General features: G+C 36.5%; 1 long non-coding RNA gene across 1 annotated transcript in view; it reads right to left on the bottom strand.

The window, feature by feature from the left end:
• LOC146871124 (uncharacterized) overlaps positions 1 to 23912 on the bottom strand; it is an 836775-nt gene that overhangs the window by 368230 nt on the left and 444633 nt on the right. The gene's annotated exons all lie outside the window — the stretch shown is intronic.

Raw genomic sequence — 23912 nt, 5'->3', positions numbered from 1 at the left:
TAACATTGTGTATTTGCTGATGGATAACTGTTTTAAAACCTGTCATGTTGTCAACTTTTAGTAGCATTAGAAGCCAGTCTTTGCTTATGTGTTGATTAAATGAGTCAGGCATTGACACTAAAGTGCAGTCGTGAAATATGTAGATTGTGTGCAGTTCCCTTACCTCTTCCACTGTAGTGAATGAGTTTTGGTAAACTCCTAGGGATAGTGGTGCTTGTCTAGAATCACACTGTGAGTCTGTGTACATTTGGGAACCAATGTGAGAGAAGCGTTTGGTAACATCGTGTATTTGCTGACAGATAACTGTTTTAAAACATGTCATGTTCTCAAGTTTTAGTAGCATTAGAAGCCAGTCTTTGCTTACTTGTTGATTAAATGAGTCAGGCATTGACACTAAAGTGCAGTCGTGAAATATGTAGATTGTGTGCAGTTCCCTTATCTCTTCCACTGTAGTGAATGAATTTTGGTAAACTCCTAGGGATAGTGGTGCTTGTCCAGAATCACACTGTGAGTCTGTGTACATTTGGGAACCACTGTGATAGAAGCGTTTGGTAACGTCGTGTATTTGCTGACAGATAACTGTTTTAAAACATGTCATGTTCTCAAGTTTTAGTAGCATTAGAAGACAGTTATGGCTTATGCTTTCATTAAATGAGTCAGGTATTGTCAGTAAAGTGTAGTCGTGAAATATGTAGATTGTGTGCAGTTCCCTTACCACTTCCAGTGTAGTGAATGAGTTTTGGTAAACTCCTAGGGATAGTGGTGCTTGTCTAGAATCACACTGTGAGTCTGTGTGCATTTGGGAACCACTGTGAGAGAAGCGTTTGGTAACATTGTGTATTTGCTGACGGCTAACTGTTTTAACCCCTTCGCTGCTGCGGACATTCTGCTGCAGCGCTGGGGGGGGCAGGGGGGCAGCGCGGTGGGCCTGTGCTCATGACGGAGCCGCTTCGTCATGAGCCACAGTTGAGCTGTGCTCATGACGGAACGGTTCCGTCATGACTCCGCCCATTTGCGTTGTCGCTCCGCACAGGCGGGGAAACAGCGCCGCGCAGGCGGAGCATCCGCCAACAGGATTGTCATGACGGAACCGTTCCGTCATGAGCACACGGCAACCGTGGCTCATGACGGAACGGTTCCGTCATGAGCGGGGAAGGGGTTAAAACCTGTCATGTTGTCAACTTTTAGTAGCATTAGAAGCCAGTCTTTGCTTATGTGTTGATTAAATGAGTCAGGCATTGACACTAAAGTGCAGTCGTGAAATATGTAGATTGTGTGCAGTTCCCTTACCTCTTCCACTGTAGTGAATGAGTTTTGGTAAACTCCTAGGGATAGTGGTGCTTGTCTAGAATCACACTGTGAGTCTGTGTACATTTGGGAACCACTGTGAGAGAAGCGTTTGGTAACATCGTGTATTTGCTGACAGATAACTGTTATAAAACATGTCATGTTCTCAAGTTTTAGTAGCATTAGAAGCCAGTCTTTGCTTACGTGTTGATTAAATGAGTCAGGCATTGACACTAAAGTGCAGTCGTGAAATATGTAGATTGTGTGCAGTTCCCTTATCTCTTCCACTGTAGTGAATGAATTTTGGTAAACTCCTAGGGATAGTGGTGCTTGTCTAGAATCACACTGTGAGTCTGTGTACATTTGGGAACCACTGTGATAGAAGCGTTTGGTAACGTTGTGTATTTGCTGACAGATAACTGTTTTAAAACATGTCATGTTCTCAAGTTTTAGTAGCATTAGAAGACAGTTATGGCTTATGCTTTCATTAAATGAGTCAGGTATTGTCAGTAAAGTGTAGTCGTGAAATATGTAGATTGTGTGCAGTTCCCTTACCACTTCCAGTGTAGTGAATGAGTTTTGGTAAACTCCTAGGTATAGTGGTGCTTGTCTAGAATCACACTGTGAGTCTGTGTGCATTTGGGAACCACTGTGAGAGAAGCGTTTGGTAACATTGTGTATTTGCTGATAGATAACTGTTTTAAAACATGCCATGTTGTGAAGTTTTAGTAGCATTAGAAGACAGTTATGGCTTATGCTTTCATTAAATGAGTTAGGTATTGACAGTAAAGTGTAGTCGTGAAATATGTAGATTGTGTGCAGTTCCCTTACCACTTCCAGTGTAGTGAATGAATTTTGGTAAACTCCTAGGGATAGTGCTGCTTGTCTAGACACACTGTGAGTCTATGTGCATTTGGGAACCACTGTGAGAGAAGCGTTTGGTAACATCGTGTATTTGCTGACAGATAACTGTTATAAAACCTGTCATGTTGTCAAGTTTTAGTAGCATTAGAAGCCAGTGTTTGCTTATGCATTGATAAAATGAGTCATGATTTGACACTAAAGTGCAGTACCATGTAGTATTGTCTTCACTGCTCCAGAGCTGAACATTTAAAATTTTTACCCAGGCACTGTCCTAGAAGTAGTCTGATGATTTAGTCAGTTTCTAAGTACTTATGTTGTGAACCATTCATTACCAAATAGACTGCTTCAAATGTCTATGCAGTATGCATGTAGTTCTCTAACCACCTACACAGTTGTTTTCACACCTTCAATTCCCTAGTCAGTATCCATACACTTCTAGGAAACACCCTGTCAGTCCCTTTGCAGTCTTCTAGTGACCAATTCAGCACCATGTAGTAATCCATTCACTGTGCCAAAACCCAAACACTTATAAATTCACTAAGACACTCTCTTTGCAGTACTCTAATGATTCAGTCACTGTCTAAGTATTCATGCACTGAGCCAGGCCTTAGCACATGGACTGCTTCAAACCCCTATGCACTATGCATGCAGTTTTCTAACCACCTACAGACTTGTCTTTTACACTTTCAATTCCCTAGTCAGTATCCATATAGTCCAGCAAACATCCTGTCACTCCCTTTGCACTCTTCTAGTTACCCATTCAGTACCAAGTACTAATCAATTCCCTGTGCGAAAAGCCTACCACTTATAAATTCATCCAGGCAGTCTCCTTGCTGTAGTCTAATCATTCAGTCAGTACCCAAGTACTCATGCAGTGAGCCGGGCCTTAGCACATGGACTGCTTTAAATGCCTATCCAGTATGCATTCAGTTCTCTAATCAGCTACACAGTTGTCTTTCGCACCTTCAATTCAATTAGTATTCATATACTTCTAGCAAACACCCTGGTACTCACCCAGTGTGTCTCCTTTTAGTAGTGTAATCATTCAGTCACTGAGCATGTAGTCTTTTAGTGAGGTAGGCTTTAGGGCATGAACTGCTTCAAAGTAGTATGCACTATGTATGTAGTGTTTTAACGATCGTCACACTTGTGGTTCAGGGCTACAGTTTCTTAGTCTGTTTTTATATAAAATGTGTTTGTACAGTAATGGAATACTGTAAATTTGAAAGTTATTAATATACATTTATATGTGATTCTTTTTTGCAGATACTGTTTTTCAACGTTAAAATTGAGAAATTATGCCAAAAAAAAAAAGAAAAAGAAAAGAACAGAGACAGTAGGATTATTTGAAGAAACATCAACCACAAGTATTGAATGAACAAGAAAATGTGGCTAAAAGGAAAAAAAATTCTGGTAAGATCACGAAGCAATTTATTAAAAATGTTTGTAGGAGCAAACAGAATGTAGAGAATGCTGCAACTTCAGAAAAAATTTTAAGTAAGAAAAAAAATCAAAATAAGAGGAAAAGTAAAAAAGCAAATGTTCAGTCAAAGGAGATAAAGTATGGTAAAAGAAGACAAAATCAGTTCAAGGAATTACGCCAAAAAATATTTTACAAGAGAGTAGTGCATAATTTGCTGAAAGATGTGAAGAAATATAAAAAGAGAGCTTTATTTTATAAAAAGAAGAAGCATATTGAAAGCATTGTGGAAAAGGCTTTTGAAGTAAAAAGGAAACTGTTTATTTTACTGTTAAACAGAATTCGATCACTAGATAAACCAATATATGTAATGAAGGCCAAAAGTAGGAGGAAAGGAGTTATTAATAAAAACAATGTTTGTGATGTTTTTTGGGGAGAATGGAAACACAGTTCTAGTTCAGAGCCTTTTTTAATGAAGAGAGTTATTCACTAAGTAAAAAATGATTGTATGCAGTTGACACCAGTGGTAGAGGTTATGAGATTATTGTAATTGTCCAATGGAGAAAGAGAAAATGGTTGAAAGAAATGCAGAAGAAGTGATAGCTGATGAAGTTTTAGGGAGACGTGCTAAAATCCATGTGTACACTTGGGATTGCAGTAGTGTTTGTAGTGTGCGACAGGAATCTATTGAAAAATTATGTCGTTTTTTACGAGTCTATACTAAAAAAGTGTAAAACAAAAGATTAAGCTGTTGCAAGGACTAGACCCTTGCTAAGTGAGAAAACATACTGGTTTGCAAGGTCATTCTCTGGCTTGTCTTTCTAGGGAAGTTTGTTAAAGTGTTTTTCACCATTTCAGAATGCTGGCAGTACATCATACTCAAATGCGGAAGTTAGTGAGAAGGTTGTATTATGCAAAAAGTACAGCACTAAAGTTAAGTGAGTTGAACAGTGCTCTTTTACGTGGGTCAGTTTCAGATGTGAAGGAGGTCTGTGAGGATATTGAGTTTTGTTACTTTGGGCCTCAGCAAGAGAGTGAAGAAACTGGCACATTAGTAGAACAAAATGTTGAAGACAATGAAGAACCTGTAATTACAGAAAAATTTGAGGATGAAATCACAAAGTTTAAGGTAATTTCAGATGAAAGACCAAATGTTTCTTGTATTTGTTGTCGGCGAAATCACTATACAAATCAGACTAGGGGGGTCAATCTGTATTTAAAAAGTGAAATAGAAGATAATGATAAGTGGATGGAATTTGCAACTTATTTGTTGGTAGAGGATTGTTTTGATTTGGGATGTGAGTAGCGTATTTGCAAATATTGTTATAATAAATTAGATGAGAATAAAATGCCTGCTAGAGCTGTTCATAATAATCTAGAGTTGGTTGCTATTCCTCCAGAGCTGATTGATTTAAATACGTATGAGTCTATTCTGATACAATGTGTTCACCCGTTTCAGGCTATTGTTCGTATGGAGCCCAAAACAAGTAAATTACCTCCATCAGAGTTGCAAAGAGGATTGAAAGGAAGAGTTGTGTATTTACCATTAGATTTAAGGAAAAATGTTGAAACTATTGGTGTAGATCATGCAGAAAATGAGCCACTAGTCATTCTAGTTAATGGTGTTCCTACTAAGAATAAGAAAATCTGGCAAGAGTTAGTGGATGTTAGAAAAGTGCAAAAGGCATCATTGTATCTGTTAAAAAATAATGAGTACTATAGAAATATGTTTGTTGGAGAAGAAGAAATAGATTTAGCAGAAGATAGTGAAACATTAAGTGGACAAATTGAAAAAGTGGACATGTCCAGATGTGAAGAGATCTATGAACATTACAGTGTACATCCACTTCATTCCAAAGAGGTGATGGGGAATACAATTGAGTTGTTTCAAATGAAAAAAGCACCAGGAAGTCCCATGAGTGTATGGGAAGAGAGCTTGGAAGCTCGTTGTTTCCCGCAGTTGTTTCCAACAGGAAAAGATGGACGATATGATGAACGTCCTGTGCAGATTCCTGCATCTGAATATCGGACAACAAGATTATATGCAGAAGATCCAAGATTTCGACAATGTATCCCTTATATGTTTCATCTTCTGTTTGAAAGTGACTTGTCTGGACTTTCATATGCAGTAAATCACATTTTTTTAAAAAACTGGAATGCATCTTCAAAATGTAACTGCAAAGGATTTTATGGATAAAGTGCATCAGAGAGATGATCATTTAGAATCTCAGTTGATTAATCTGATGGCATGTCAGCGTGGGACTAATGAATATTGGTACCGTCGACATGGAGAACTGAAATGCATGCTACAGAACTTGGGAACTCCTACATAGTTTGTTACACTAAGCTGTGCTGAGTATGCTTGGGATGATTTACTTGAATTTCTTCGAGAGGCAAAATCCAATATAAAAAATATTGAATACAAGACACCTGGAGAATTGTGCTCTTTGGATCCTGTCAATGTATGCAGATATTTCAATCATAGATTTGAAGCTATGATGTCTTTCATCTGCAATAAAAAGAATCCTCCTCTTGGAGAAGTTGTGGATTTCTTTTGGAGAAAGGAGTATCAAGCAAGAGGTGCTCCTCACATACATATGTTGTTATGGGTCAAGGACGCCCCCAAATTTGGAACAGATTCAGATGAAATAGTTTTGTCTTTGATTGAAGATTATGCTACATGTGCTCTTTCAAATAGCAGAGAAGAGAAAAACTTAAAACAACAAGTCTTACGATTTCAAAGCCATAGGTGTGGAAAATACTGTCGACGAAAGTACAAGTCAAAGGATAAGTTCTATACCAAATGTCGTTTTGGATTTCCACGTCCTGTATTAGCCAAAGGAAGAGTGAACAGTTTTATGTCAACTGTACGACATACCAACACAAGAAAGTCTCCGAAAAACACCTACAACTTAAAAAGAAGCGAAGAATCAAAATACATAAATGACTACAATCCAGTTATTTTATCCATGTGGAACGCTAACATGGATATTCAGTATGTTGCGGACAATTCCATTGCTGTTGCTCGATATGTAACATCTTACATTACTAAATCAGAAAAGACTGAATTGAAAGAAATGTGGGAAGAGATTTCTCACGAGAAGACTCTAAGTAAGAAATTATACAGTTTCAGTTTGAAGATGTTATCACATCGTGAAATTGGAGCATATGAATTTTCAGATCGGTTATCATCTGCAAGTCTATATTCCAAAAGTAGAAGAATCATTTGGGTGAGTCTAGGTCTTGCAGGAATGCGAAATCGGGTACTGAAATCTGTTCAAGAAATTGCATATTTAGCAGAAAATGACCCTGAAAGTACAGATATTTTGAAAACCAATATGTTGGACACATACTATCCAAAGAGAAGTCATCATCTTGAGAACATGTGTCTCTATGAAGTGCTGCAAAACTACACTTTTAAACGGAATATGACAGAGAACATCAACGAATGAAAATATGGAGTTATTGGTTCTGAAGGATGTCTGGTGAAACAAAGGGAAGGAAATTTTATTAATCACAAAAAACTGAGTTGCGACACTGCTGACAAAAGGGAATTTTACTATTTAGCCCTTTTGCAAATGTTCAAACCATGGCATTCTGAACTGGAATTACTTGGAGATTTTCCCAGCTATGAAGATTCATTTAATGCTTGTAAAGATAGCATACAATGCAGTGCTTTTGCAAATTATGTGAAAATGTTGAATGATGAAATTGATCAAGAAGCTACAATTGCAGCTGAGATTGCTAGAGACAGTTCTCAAGACAGTCAAAGTTCTGCTGCACTGAGTCAAGATCCACTAGGACAACCAATTGTTGAAAATAAAGCAGCAATTGCAATGAATGAGGTGGAAACAGCAATGTATCAAGCACAAGAAGATGCAATAGAGTTAGGAAACTTGGAAGAGCAACTAAATGTTGAACAGAAACAAATATATCAGCAAGTGAAAGAGCAGATTGACCATGGATTACTTCATGAAAAGAGAGTGTGCTCATGTACATCATTTCAACCTATCCAAATGTATGTGAGTGGTCAAGCTGAAACAGGAAAGAGTTTCTTAATTAAAGTAATTACAAGTTATCTACAAAAAACAACTGAGTCACATTTGTCTTGTGATGTCACTGCTCCAACTGGGTTGGCAGCACATAACATTAAAGGAATTACTTTACATCGTTTACTAATGCTGCCAGTAGAGCATGAGAACAAATTGGAATACCACAAGCTATCTGGAGAAGCTTGTTGTGAAGTTTCAAGAGTGCTGAAGAAAATGAAACTTCTCATTATTGATGAGGTGAGCATGGTTTCAAACGTGATGCTTGTCTTTGTGCATTTAAGAATGCAGCAAATTCCTAAAACAGAGTATGACGTGTTATTTGGAGGAAAACACGTCATAGTTTTTGGAGATCTACTGTAACTGACACCGGTAAAAGGACAACCGGTATTTAAAACACTTGCCCATGAACATACCAGAAAGTCTCTTGGCAGTGTTGGTAATGTGAACATTTGGAGTAATTTTGAATACAAAGAACTGACAACAAATATGCGACAGGAAAATGATGCTGAATATGGAAGTATTCTTCAAGATATAAGAATTGGAATTCTTTCAAAAAAAGGGAAAGAAGCTTTGGAGAGTCGATTACTTTGCAACGTGTTTCCAAATGAAAATGTAGTTGCTGCAAAAGTGTATGTGGAAATTGCTAAAAATAAGTCAGTGATTTGCTTAATGCCGACACTGCGTGAGTGTTCAAATATTCAACAAAGAATTATTAAAATTGGAAAATGAAGAAATTGTTAAAATGGAAGCCATCGATAAAATACTACATGAAGGAATCACTATTATTTTGACGGGTAAGTTGAGATCAAAACTAGATTGTTTAGAAAAAAAAATATTTAAAACTGCTGGTTTGGAAAAGACACTGTATGTGTGTGTAAACTGTCGGGTAATTTTAAGGCGTAATTTGGATGTAGAGAAAGGTTTAGTTAATGGTGCAATGGGTAAAGTGGTGGATTTTGTGAATTATCAGAAAAAAGAAGGAATTGAATTTTTAAAAATTAAATTTGATCAGATTGATGAAGTTAAAGAAATTGGTCGTTGTTCAGTTTGTTTTTTGCTTGTTCAAGATTTATATGTCCGTAGGAAACAATTTCCATTTTCTCTGGCATATGCAGTGACTAATCATAAATCTCAAGGATTAAGTGTAGACAGTGCATTGGTGAACATTGGATCTACTGTATTTAAAGAGGGTATGGCATATGTTGCTTTGTCGCGAGTCAGAACATTATCTGGTTTGTTTTTGATTGATTTTGATGAGACAAAGGTTACTGCAGATGCAAACTGTGTAAAAGAGTATAATAGGTTAAGAAGGGTGTATGCTCCAAATTTAGGTCAATATCCTGTATTTGAAAAGCGTGTGGTTGGTCGAAAAAGAAGGTTAGAGAATATCTGTACTGAAGATGTCAAGAAGGGAAAAGAACAAGATAATGTTGCGATTGCAGGTAAAAAGAAATTGGACACTGTTGAAGAGATTGTTGGTTATCAGTTTGAAAATAGTTCTGGTGTCAACTGCTATGCTAATGTAGTGGTCAATGTTGTTTTATATCTGGAAGGTTTGCAAGCACAAATTATGCAGAATCGGGAAAAAAGATTTTGTTCTCTGTTGCATTATGTTTATGAAAAATTGACAACAGATAGAAGTAAAATACAATCTGTTTCAGATGTTCGTAATCTTTTGGATGTGTGTTCTGGTTCTACACAATTTACACAAAATATCCAACAAGATGCTCAGGTATTTTTAATGTATATGCTTACAATTTTTGAAAATGAAGGTGTAGAAATAGAAAATATTTTTGGCCTTTCTTACAAATGGGAACATTATTGTGAAAATTGCATGTATACATGTAGCACCAATGTAGACACTGAGAGATTTCTGTATTTAACATTACCAGACTGTAAATCAGTGTCTTTCAATAAATTAGTGAAAGGTGCAATTCAAAACATGGAGTGTAGCCAATGTATATCAGAAATGTTATCCACATTATTCTTAACAAAATATGGAAAATACATAATTTTAATGATGCAACATTGTACAGCTGATGGAAGAAAATTGGATACTTTAATAAAGCAGTTTGTAGCAACACAAGTATCAATATCAGGAAGGACTTTTGTAGCAATTGCAATAATTTTCCATGATGGTCCTTCCACCACATCTGGACATTACACTGCCTATCTAAAATGTGACAAAGGCTTGACACTTTGTAATGATGCCCAGTTGGTTTTCAAACAACGTTTGCCTAGGGAATTACAAAATTCCTACCTAATATTTTTGTAGCCAAAGTTTTGGGAAGATAAATCACTCTCTGAGGAATTTATTATTAATATTTAATAGGACTACCATTGGACAATTTACATAAAGAAGAAGTGCAAAAATACCATTTGGCCTCAAGGAAAGGTACATTTTTGAATTATGGACTTTTTGGTGGTCATTTATTCGGTGATTATTTTAATGCGGCAACATTTACAGTTTTTATAAGTTAAAGTTATAAAATGTTGTAATCTGTAAGCATTTCATATATGTATGATTTGTATTTTCTGGTATTTTACTGAGAATAGTATATTGGTTTTTTTTTAACAATCTTTCTGATTGTGTTTTTTTTGCCCGCTGTTAAGTGATGAGTACCATTGAAATCACTATTTCTAGTGAAATTCAATATGCAGATACTGTTTTTCAACGTTAAAATTGAGAAATTATGCCAGAAAAGAAAAGAAAAAGAAAAGAACAGAGACAGGAGGATTATTTGAAGAAACATCAACCACAAGTATTGAATGAACAAGAAAATGTGGCTAAAAGGAAAAGAAATTCTGGTAAGATCACGAAGCAATTTATTAAAAATGTTTGTAGGAGCAAACAGAATGTAGAGAATGCTGCAACTTCAGAAACATTTTTAAGTAAGAAAAAAAATCAAAATAAGAGGAAAAGTTAAAAAGCAAATGTTCAGTCAAAGGAGATAAAGTATGGTAAAAGAAGACAAAATCAGTATAAGGAATTACGCAAAAAAATATTTTACAAGAGAGTAGTGCATAATTTGCTGAAAGATGTGAAGAAATATAAGAGAGCTTTATTTTATAAAAAGAAGAAGCATATTGAAAGCATTGTAGAAAAGGCTTTTGAAGTAAAAAGGAAACTGTTTATTTTACTGTTAAACAGAATTCGACCACTAGATAAACCAATATATGTAATGAAGGCCAAAAGTAGGAGGAAAGGAGTTATTAATAAAAAAAATGTTTGTGATGTTTTTTGGGAGAATGGAAACACAGTTCTAGTTCAGAGCCTTTTTTTAATGAAGAGAGTTATTTACTAAGTGAAAAATTATTGTATGCAGTTGACACCAGTGGTAGAGGTTATGAGGTTAGTGATGGTTTTCCAATGGAGAAAGAGAAAATGGTTGAAAGAAATGCAGAAGAAGTGATAGCTGATGAAGTTTTAGAGAGACATGCTAAAAACCCTGTGTACACTTGGGATTGCAGTAGTGTTTGTAGTGTACGACAGGAATCTATTGAAAAATTATGTCGTTTTTTACGAGTCTATACTAAAAAAGTGTACAACAAAAGATTAAGCTGTTGCAAGGACTAGACCCTTGCAGAGTGAGAAAACATACTGGTTTGCAAGGTCATTCTCTGGCTTGTCTTTCTAGTAAAGTTTGTGAAAGTGTTTTTCACCATTTCAGAATGCTGGCAGTACATCATACTCAAATGCGGAAGTTAGTGAGAAGGTTGTATTATGCAAAAAGTCCAGCACTAAAGTTAAGTGAGTTGAACAGTGCTCTTTTACGTGGGTCAGTTTCAGATGTGAAGGAGGTCTGTGAAGATATTGAGTTTTGTTACTTTGGGCCTCAGCAAGAGAGTGAAGAAACTGGCACATTAGTAGAACAAAATGTTGAAGACAATGTAGAACCTGTAATTACAGAAAAATTTGAGGATGAAATCACAAAGTTTAAGGTAATTTCAGATGAAAGACCAAATGTTTCTTGTATTTGTTGTCGGCGAAATCACTATAAAAATCAGACTAGGGGTGTCAATCTGTATTTAAAAAGTGAAATAGAAGATAATGATAAGTGGATGGACTTTGCAACTTATTTGTTGGTAGAGCATTGTTTTGATTTGGGATGTGAGCAGCGTATTTGCAAATATTGTTATAATAAATTAGATGAGAATAAAATGCCTGCTAGAGCTGTTCATAATAATCTAGAGTTGGTTGCTATTCCTCCAGAGCTGATTGATTTAAATACGTATGAGTCTATTCTGATACAATGTGTTCACCCGTTTCAGGCTATTGTTCGTATGGAGCCCAAAACAAGTAAATTACCTCCATCAGAGTTGCAAAGAGGATTGAAAGGAAGAGTTGTGTATTTACCATTACATTTAAGGAAAAATGTTGAAACTATTGGTGTAGATCATGCAGAAAATGAGCCACTAGTCATTCTAGTTAATGGTGTTCCTACTAAGAATAAGAAAATTTGGCAAGAGTTAGTGGATGTTAGAAAAGTGCAAAAGGTATCATTGTATCTGTTAAAAAATAATGAGTACTATAGAAATATGTTTGTTGGAGAAGAAGAAATAGATTTAGCAGAAGATAGTGAAACATTAAGTGGACAAATTGAAAAAGTGGACATGTCCAGGTGTGAAGAGATCTATGAACATTACAGTGTACATCCACTTCATTCCAAAGAGGTGATGGGGAATACAATTGAGTTGTTTCAAATGAAAAAAGCAACAGGAAGTCCCATGAGTGTATGGGAAGAGAGCTTGGAAGCTCGTTGTTTCCCGCAGTTGTTTCCAAAAGGAAAAAGTGGACGATATGATGAACGTCCTGTGCAGATTCCTGCATCTGAATATCGGACAACAAGATTATATGCAGAAGATCCAAGATTTCGACAATGTATCCCTTATATGTTTCATCTTCTGTTTGAAAGTGATTTGTCTGGACTTTCATATGCAGTAAATCACATTTTAAAAACTGGAATGCATCTTCAAAATGTAACTGCAAAGGATTTTATGGATAAAGTGCATCAGAGAAATTATCATTTAGAATCTCAGTTGATTAATCTGATGGCATGTCAGCGTGGGACTAATGAATATTGGTACCGTCGACATGGAGAACTGAAATGCATGCTACGGAACTTGCGAACTCCTACATGGTTTGTTACACTAAGCTGTGCTGAGTATGCTTGGGATGATTTACTTGAATTTCTTCGAGAGGCAAATTCCAATATAAAAAATATTGAATACAAGACACCTGGAGAATTGTGCTCTTTGGATCCTGTCAATGTATGCAGATATTGCAATCATAGATTTGAAGCTATGATGTCTTTCATCTGCAATAAAAAGAATCCTCCTCTTGGAGAAGTTGTGGATTTCTTTTGGAGAAAGGAGTATCAAGCAAGAGGTGCTCCTCACATACATATGTTGTTATGGGTCAAGGACGCCTCCAAATTTGGAACAGATTCAGATGAAACTGTATTGTCTTTGATTGAAGATTATGCTACATGTGCTCTTCCAAATAGCAGAGAAGAGAAAAACTTAAAACAACAAGTCTTACGATTTTAAAGCCATAGGTGTGGAAAATACTGTCGACAAAAGTACAAGTCAAAGGATAAGTTCTATACCAAATGTCGTTTTGGATTTACACGTCCTGTATTAGCCAAAGGAAGAGTGAACAGTTTTATGTCAGCTGTACGACATACCATCACAAGAAAGTCTCCAAAAAACACCTACAACTTAAGAAAAAGCGAAGAATCAAAATACATAAATGACTACAATCCAGTTATTTTATCCATGTGGAACGCTAACATGGATATTCAGTATGTTGCGGACAATTCCATTGCTGTTGCTCGATATGTAACGTCTTACATTACTAAATCAGAAAAGACTGAATTGAAAGAAATGTGGGAAGAGATTTCTCACGAGAAGACTCTAAGTAAGAAATTATACAGTTTCAGTTTGAAGATGTTATCACATCGTGAAATTGGAGCATATGAATTTTCAGATCGGTTATCATCTGCAAGTCTATATTCCAAAAGTAGAAGAATCATTTGGGTGAGTCTAGGTCTTGCAGGAATGCGAAATCGGGTACTGAAATCTGTTCAAGAAATTGAATATTTAGTAGAAAATGGCCCTGAAAGTACAGATATTTTGAAAACCAATATGTTGGACACATACTATCCAAAGAGAAGTCATCATCTTGAGAACATGTGTCTCTATGAAGTGCTGCAAAACAACACTTTTAAACGGAATATTACAGAGAACATCAACGATGGAAAATATGGAGTTATTGGTTCTGAAGGATGTCTGGTGAACCAAAGGGAAGGAAATTTAATTAATCACAGAAAACTGAGTTGTGACACTGCTGACAAAAGGGAATTTTACTATTTAGCCCTTTTGCAAATGTTCAAACCATGGCGTTCTGAACTGGAATTACTTGGAGATTTTCTCAGCTATGAAGATTCATTTAATGCTTGTAAAGATAGCATACAATGCAGTGCTTTCGCAAATTATGTGAAAATGTTGAATGATGAAATTGATCAAGAAGCTACAATTGCAGCTGAGATTGCTAGAGACAGTTCTCAAGACAGTCAAAGTTCTGCTGCACTGAGTCAAGATCCACTAGGACAACCAATTGTTGAAAATAAAGCAGCGATTGCAATGAATGAGGTGGAAACAGCAATGTATCAAGCACAAGAAGATGTAATAGAGTTAGGAAACTTGGAAGAGCAACTAAATGTTGAACAGAAACAAATATATCAGCAAGTGAAAGAGCAGATTGACCATGGATTACTTCATGAAAAGAGAGTGTGCTCATGTACATCATTTCAACCTATCCGAATGTATGTGAGTGGTCAAGCTGGAACAGGAAAGAGTTTCTTAATTAAAATAATTACAAGTTATCTGCAAAAAACAACTGAGTCACATTTGTCTTGTGATGTCACTGCTCCAACTGGGTTGGCAGCACATAACATTAAAGGAATTACTTTACATCGTTTACTAATGCTGCCAGTAGAGCATGAGAACAAATTGGAATACCACAAGCTATCTGGAGAAGCTTGTTGTGAAGTTTCAAGAGTGCTGAAGAAAATGGAACTTCTCATTATTGATGAGGTGAGCATGGTTTCAAACTTGATGCTTGCCTTTGTGCATTTAAGAATGCAGCAAATTCTTAAAACAGAGTATGACGTGTTATTTTGAGGAAAACACATCATAGTTTTTGGAGATCTACTGCAACTGACACCGGTAAAAGGACAACCGGTATTTAAAACACTTGCCCATGAACATACCAGAAAGTCTCTTGGCAGTGTTGGTAATGTTAACATTTGGAGTAATTTTGAATACAATGAACTGACAACAAATATGCGACAGGCAAATGATTCTGAATATGGAAGTATTCTTCAAGATATAAGAATTGGAATTCTTTCAAAAAAAGGGAAAGAAGCTTTGGAGAGTCGATTACTTTGCAATATCTTTCCAAATGAAAATGCAGTTGCTGCAAAAGTGTACGTGGAAATTGCTAAAAATAAGTCAGTGATTTGCTTAATGCCGACACTGCGTGAGTGTTCAATATTCAACGAAGAATTATTAAAATTGGAAAATGAAGAAATTGTTAAAATGGAAGCCATCGATAAAATACTACATGAAGGAATCACTATTATTTTGACGGGTAAGTTGAGATCAAAACTAGATTGTTTAGAGAAAAAAATATCTAAAACTGCTGGTTTGGAAAAGACACTGTATGTGTGTGTAAACTGTCGGGTAATTTTAAGGCGTAATTTGGATGTATAAAAAGGTTTAGTTAATGGTGCAATGGGTAAAGTGGTGGATTTTGTGAATTATCAGAAAAAAGAAGGAATTGAATTTTTAAAAATTAAATTTGATCAGATTGATGAAGTTAAAGAAATTGGTCGTTGTTCAGTTCGTTTTTTGCTTGTTCAAGATTTCTATGTCCGTAGGAAACAATTTGCATTTTCTCTGGCATATGCAGTGACTAATCATAAATCTCAAGGATTAAGTGTAGACAGTGCATTGGTGAACATTGGATCTACTGTATTTAAAGAGGGTATGGCATATGTTGCTTTGTCGCGAGTCAAAACATTATCTGGTTTGTTTTTGATTGATTTTGATGAGACAAAGGTTACTGCAGATGCAAACTGTGTAAAAGAGTATAATAGGTTAAGAAGGGTGTATGCTCCAAATTTAGGTCAATATCCTGTATTTGAAAAGCGTGTGGTTGGTCGAAAAAGAAGGTTAGAGAATATCTGTACTGAAGATGTCAAGAAGGGAAAAGAACAAGATAATGTTGCGATTGCAGGTAAAAAGAAATTGGACACTGTTGAAGAGATTGTTGGTTATCAGTTTGAAAATAGTTCTGGTGTCAACTGCTATGCTAATGTAGTGGTCAATGTTGTTTTATATCTGGAAGGTTTTCAAGCACAAATTATGCAGAATCGGGAAAAAAGATTTTGTTCTCTATTGCATTCTGTTCATGAAAAATTGACAACAGATAGAAGTAAAATACAATCTGTTTCAGATGTTCGTAATCTTTTGGATGTGTGTTCTGGTTCTACACAATTTACACAAAATATCCAACAAGATGCTCAGGAATTTTTAATGTATATGCTTACAATTTTTGAAAATGAAGGTGTAGAAATAGAAAATATTTTTGGCCTTTCTTACAAATGGGAACATTATTGTGAAAATTGCATGTATACATGTAGCACCAATGTAGACACTGAGAGATTTCTGTATTTAACATTACCAGACTGTAAATCAGTGTCTTTCAATAAATTAGTGAAAGGTGCAATTCAAAACATGGAGTGTAGCCAATGTATATCAGAAATGTTATCCACATTATTCTTAACAAAATATGGAAAATACATAATTTTAATGATGCAACGTTGTACAGCTGATGGAAGAAAATTGTATACTTTAATAAAGCAGTTTGTAGCAACACAAGTATCAATATCAGGAAGGACTTTTGTAGCAATTGCAATAATTTTCCATGATGGTCCTTCCACCACATCTGGACAATACATTGCCTATCTAAAATATGACAAAGGCTGGACACTTTGTAATGATGCCCTGTTGGTTTTCAAACAACGTTTGCCTAGGCAATTACAAAATTCCTACCTAATATTTTTAAAGCCAAAGTTTTAGAAGATAATTCACTTTCTGAGGAATTTATTATTATAAAATAATAGGACTACCATTGGACAATTTTCATAAAGAAGAAGTGCAAAAATACCATTTGGCCTCAAGGAAAGGTATATTTTTGAATTATGGACTTTTTGGTGGTCATTTATTCAGTGATTATTTTAATGCGGCAACATTTACAGTTTTTATAAGTTAAAGTTATAAAATTTTTGTAATCTGTAAGCATTTCATATATGTATGATTTGTATTTTCTGGTATTTTACTGAGAATAGTATGTTGTTTTTTTTTAACAATCTTTCTGATTGTTTTTTTTTTGTCCGCTGTTAAGTGATGAGTACTATTGAAATCACTATTTCTAGTGAAATTCAATATATTCTGAGAACAGCAAAAAAGGCAAACAAATTACTTTGTGGAAATTATGTTGTGTTGTAAAAAATGTATTATTATATGTTATAATTTATTTATTTTTTCTTTCACAGATCCAAATTTTAAAATAAGCAATTTTTAACAATTTATATTGGAATGAAAAACAGCAAAAAATTAATACCATGTTTTATTCCTATTACTGTGAAGGTAAGTTTAACTAAGTCTCAATATGCAGAATGAAGAGGCCTGCAAGAAGCTAGAAAGTTGAAACACGTTTCTAAAAACACTCTTTTATGTAGTTTTGAAATCTGACCATAATCAGATATCATGTGACCTGCAAAAAAAGAGATTTGAGGGGTTCGTAATATTTCACGTTTTTAGCTGTTGAAGGACCGCAATGATTACAATCATTCTTCTTTGAACATCTTTGCAGACAAAACTTTTGCTTACTGTTATCATTCGCAAGGAAATTTAAAAACGGAAATATGTCACTTTTTGTAACATAGTTATTGTGCAAGATACTCTTTTATATTTACAAAGAGAGGAAAAGGCACTCTGTGCACTTTTTATACTCCATGTAAATACAACCTCATCATTTAGACCACTTTGTGTTGAAAGGGTGTTCTATAAGTGTTGTTGTGCATGATTGTACTTAATACTCATAGAACAAGACACATGTCTAGATTTATCAGAAATCATAAATCTCGATATGTGTGTGAATGGTGCACCATTCTACAATTGGTGTAGGAAAGCTCAACAAAGAGAATTGTTTTAATTTCTCCACATTTTTATATCTTCAATGCATGCTGAAATGTTCAGCATACATTGAAGGAGAAAAATGCATTTTCTCATTGTTTTTGTGCAGGAAGGTGTGTCTTCCTGTAGAAAAACAAACAGCACATGACACAGATATCCTTGCACTGTGGTGCAAGGGTGCCTGTGTCACCACATGGCTGCAGTTTAAGCAGCCGTGCAGACAGAAGCATAGATTTGCAACATATTTATGTACATATGTTGCATCCCTGTGCTTCGGAAGTACTACAGCACACTGCAGTTAAAGAGGTTACTGTGTGATGCTGCAGCACTTCCTTATAGTTCTGCACTTATACATTCACCATACGCTACTAATGCATTCATTCAGTCAATTACGTACTACACATACATTCATCTAAACTTTCACACACTAACAAAGAAATGTAGCTCTTTTTTTAAACCAGGAAAGTTAGTTCTTATTTTTTTTTGGTTTTTCTAACAATTTTGTGATTTTTTTGTTTTTTCTGAAAAACAAAACAAAAAACAAAACAGGAGAAACCAAAGAATGAACTTCAGGGACCAATAACATTTTTTTTAAAAACTAGCAAATATGACTTTCTTGGCGGCGGCAGATCAGATCGATCGACTGCTCGCCATAGCACAAAGTCTTACTGCACTTAGTGCAGAGCACTTTTAAAAATTGAAATTGAGGACGGATGTCCAAGGTTTGGTCTGATAGATGCACTCTTGATGTGCTCGGCTGCAATGAGGTGGATGGCGCAGGAGCAGGAGTGTTTCTCATCCGTCGGCACTCTTCTTTTGCAAGATTGTTTGGATGAAGGGTCCTCATGTGCTTCATCATACTTGCCGTGCCACAAGAGTATTTCTTGTTAGGATCCCCTCTCGATAGGACTCTTTTGCAAATCTTGCATGTGACCAAGGTGGCATTGGTTTTATTCTGCCCCTCGGGAAAAGTAAAAAATGTCCATACCACTGAAGAGAAACGTTCGTGGTAACTCCAGCAAAAATTCATCCTCAGAAGTATGAGGTGATGCAGGTGATGCCTGCTGCCCTGAAGCCATTTTTGGTTGAAAAAAGTTAGAGATAAGTGTAAACTTAGTCTAAAAAATCTTCTTCTCTCCAAAGAGCTGGTTCTCCAAAGAAGCTCAAAGAAGAATGTTTGAAATGGGTGGGGTCTTTCAGTAGTTAGAACAGAAAGTGTAATGAACCAATCAGATCTATTTTTTTGCAGGTCACATGGGATCCGCTCACCGTGCGCTTACGCAGCACACACCCAGCGCGCAGCCGCGAAATTGAATTAAAAAGAAATATAGGATTAGATGTCAAAATATAGTAGTTTTAAGACTAGTTTAGAGTTTGTCTTCAATTAATATTCACATGAAATACATAAATATGTTTTTTTAAATGTTAAATATTTCGCGGGATTCACGTACCCACCGCGTCATAGACGCAGATGACGCATCGTGGAAGCGCGTAAACGTTGAGTTACGTACATCGAACGTGTACGTGTACGTATAGGCTGGGAGTCGCGTACCGGTCGCATTTAAATCGCGCACTAACCACGTACCCGACACATACCATGCGCGGATGCTATCGCGTATGGATCGAGAACGGTGCGCTTAGGGTGCGCGGATCCAAAAACATGGAAAAAATATATATAAAATAAAGTTTTGCACATATAGTTAAAAAAATATTTTGAAAAATATAAAAAAATATGTTTGAAAAAAACCCATTAAGTTCAAATAATATTTTTTAATTTTTAAAAGAATTAATTGAAAAAATACATTTAAAAATGGTGATAAAAAAGTATTTAAAAAAAATTTCATTAATGAAATGACACACTGAATTTGAAAAATATAGAAATCCAATCAAAATCATTAAACATGATATCTTCAGAGATAAGTTATAGATAGGAATTAGCATTTAAAAAACCTTTGAAATTCACTGAAAAAAACCATAGGTTTCATGCACGTTATAGTTAGGAATTGGCATTTAAAAAACCTTTGAAATTCACTGAAAAAACCATAGGTTTCAGGGGTGTTATAGTTAGCTGGACATTTCCCTCGTACAAAACCCTATTAATTCCCCTGTTATAGTTCAGCTAACTATAACTCGCGCCCCCGCAATGCACTGCTGATGACGCCACATATTACATCACTCATGACATGGTCAGTGACATCACTGATGACATCACTGATGACATCACTGATGACGTCATCCATGTGATAAATTAGTGCATCTTCTCACACCCTAATATAACCTTTGATACTCCGACTCAATATTTCGGCCATTTTGACAACCATAGATACCCCAATACCAATAACTACTCACCCCCTCATTGACTCTTAGGTCTACATACATCTCCACTCACTCACCTGTACAGTCACTCATACTTACAGTCACTCTGTGCATTTATACACCTATATAGACACTCACACACCGCCAATCATCCATTGAGGTAAAGACACATCTAGTCAGTCATGCAAATAATTAATCACAGTAAAATTTACTCACCTATACAGTTAAAAACACTCAAGTTCACTTACTCATAAAAATACTAACAAATTCTGTGTCTTCCTGCAGAAAAACAAACAGCACATGACACAGATATCTTTGCACTATGGCGCATACAGCCACTCCCAAAATCACACACTCTCACATATAGATAGTTATATACTCTTACACACATATACACTGCGTTTCACATATGTAGTTACTGACACATGTACAACTGAGATATACATTCAATCACTAACACACCCATACATACACTCACCCAACCATACAGTCCATCACAGATGCACTCTTAAAAACATGCACCCACTGAATCACCCACTCACACATCTAGTCACAGAGTCACACACACCCTACCCACACAAACACTCAGGCACCCATACAGATACTCAGACAACCAATCAATAACCCATATAGACACTCATATAGCTATTCACAAAACCATGCAGCCACTTATACACCAACACACAGACACATACAGACATTCACACAGTTTAGTCACTAGTCTGCAGTAAGATACATTTAATGACTCACTTATAGACTCAGTTACGCACCTAGAAAATCATCCATTCACACACTTGTACACCCACTTAGTTTTCAACAGGCCTTTCCCTACATATATTAAACATAATAAAACTGTTCAGAAACACATACTCAATGGATGATGTCATCAGTGATGTCATCAGTGATGTCATTTGAGATGTCATCAGTGATGTCAACAGTGATGTCACTGACCATGTCATGAGTGATGTAATATGTGACGTCATCAGCAGTGCATTGCGGGGGCGCGAGTTATAGTTAGCTGAACTAACTATAACAGGAGAATTTCTAGGGTTTTGTACAAGGGAAATGTCCAGCTAACTATAACACCCCTGAAACCTATGGTTTTTTCAGTGAATTTCTAAGGTTTTTTAAATGCCAATTCCTAACTATAACGTGCCTGAAACCTATGGTTTTTTCAATGAATATATATATATATATATATATATAATCTACTGGTTAGGACCTATTTTCCATAGGAAATCCGCAACATTCTATTTGGAATAACGTTAGCGCCGGTTGATGAATCCTCGCAAAATTTTTCAAACTTTTGGCCAGCTCAGCTCCGCTCCTACCCTGAAAGGTTTGCGGTGATCCGTCAAGCGGGGGCCGAGAAAAAAGGGGTTCCCAAAACGCGTTTTCCCCATGCAATTTCCCATAGGATCTGTTGTCGCAGCTACAGCCCGAACCGCTGAATGGAATGACATCAAATTTGGCAAAGAGGTAGTCCTCAGATCGGACTCGTGCCTTTTGCATATATGGTGTGAATCTGTTCAGTAGTTCCTGAGAAAATTAGGGTAAAAAAGTTAGTGATATCTATGGCCGGGGAGGATCCGCGGACCCTACCCGCACCGTAAGCGCATCCTCCCCGAACCGAGCGCGCACCTTCCCGATCGCGCGCTGAATGCTAATTGGCTGTCGAGTGTCCCTCTACATTCGAAACCAGGAACTGTTGGCGGCCATTTTCTGCCTCGGTAGAAGCGAGGCTGAAGATGGAAGGGGAACATATAAAGGGGGCAGAGTGGAAATACTCTGACCCTCTAGAGGTGATTAGGGGTCCCAGAAGGACCCCCTGGGGCCCCCTTTTTAAAAAAAAAAAACACGGGGAAATGCACGCATGGTGTGCGCATCTTATCTCGTTGAATGCACGGATTCTCTCGCGGTGGGTGCACGGATCCACGGAAACGTTTTTTGAAAAAAACGACAAGAAATCATTGGTTGTATGACAACTTTCTACACTGAAAGGTAGGGTGTATATTTCTGTTTTTTAAAGGTATGATTGTTATTGGTTAACAAAAACAGATTGTAAGGAACATTATATATGATAAGCTGATATGTTGAAAAGTCAAGCACACTTCCTGTCTTGTGTAGGAACATTGTGTGCTGAACTTGTGACCTGTGAGCTCAGTGCAGTGTTCCATGACCTGTTTCTATGGTAACAGGCAGAAGGCAGATTGGGGGAAGGGTTGAAATGTATTTCAGTTGGAAAGGGTTGAAATATTTAACCAATAGAAATGTGTGTTTGCTTTTGAGTTTATGTGCGAAGGATTGTGATTTGATGTTTACATGTATATGTGTGGAAAATGAAAGGGAAACCTTTTCATTCTTTGCTTTTGCTAAGAGGTGCACAGTGCAGAGATTCTGTAAAAGAAAATATGGTGAGTGATTGATATACTTCTTAATCTACAAAAGAACTTGAAAGATGAGTTATTTAATTGTGAGGGGATGTATGTAGACTATTTTGATTTTAATCAGACTAATGTATTTTTCCTGCTAAAGTGTAGGGAGTACTTTTTTTCTCTACAATGTGTGTGCATGTAGAAACCATTCTGTGATAAGCATTTGTGTTTTTCATGTGTTTGTAAACAGATAACTGTGCAGTTTTTATATTTTGGTAGAATTAGAAACCAGTCATTGTTTATGAACTTGTGAAATGAGTTATGTTATGTTTCTATACTAAAATGTAGTACTACTTCTAGATGAAGAAATGTGTTTTGGTATAGTGCAAGGCATAGTGTTGTTTGTCTAGAATCACACAGTGAGTCTGTGTGCATTTGGGAACCACTGTGAGAGAATCATTTGGTAACATTGTGTATTTGCTGACAGATAACTGTTTTAACTTGTCATGTTGTGAAGTTTTAGTAGCATTAGAAGACAGTTATGGCTTATGATTTGATTAAATGAGTCAGGCTTTGACAGAAAAGTGCAGTCCTGAAATATGTAGATTGTGTGCAGTTCCCTTACCAGTTGCACTGTAGTGAATGAGTTTTGGTAAACTCCTAGGGATAGTGGTGCATTTCTAGAATCACAGTGTGAGTTAGTGTGTATTTGGGATCAGTGTGAGAGAAGCATTTGGTGATATCATGTATTTGCTTACAGATAACTTTTTTAAAACCTGTCATGTTGTGAAGTTTTAGTAGCATTAGAATCCAGTCTTTGGTTATGCGTTGATTAAATGAGTCATGCTTTGACACTGATGTGCTATACTTAAATATGTAGATTGTGTTCAGTACCAATAACTCTTCTAGACTAGTGAATGAGTTTTGGTAAAGTCCTAGGATAGTGTTGATTGTCTAAAATCACACTGTGAGTCTGTGTGCATTTGGGTAAGGATTGTGAGAGAAGCATTTGGTAACATCGTGTATTTACTGACAGATAACTGTTTTAAAACCTGTCATGTTGGGGTACGCACCGTACATACATGGGTGGGGGTACGACTCGAACGTACACGTGTGTACATACACGGGGGGTACGACACGTACACGGGTGTACATACACGGGGGGGTACGACTCGAACGTACACGGGTGTACATACACGGGTGGGGGTACGACTCGAACGTACGGGGGCTGGGGGGGGTTGGCGCATACGTACGGGGGCTGGGGGGGTCGGTGCGTACGTACGGGGGCTGGGGGGGTCGGCGCGTACGTAAGGGGGCTGGGAGGGGGTCGGC

The sequence above is a fragment of the Triturus cristatus genome, chromosome 1_1 (assembly GCF_964204655.1).
Source record: "Triturus cristatus chromosome 1_1, aTriCri1.1, whole genome shotgun sequence".
In the NCBI taxonomy this organism is placed as follows: Eukaryota; Metazoa; Chordata; class Amphibia; order Caudata; family Salamandridae; genus Triturus; species Triturus cristatus.
Note: the sequence above shows the minus strand (reverse complement) of the source record. Positions and strands in the feature narration are given on the sequence as shown.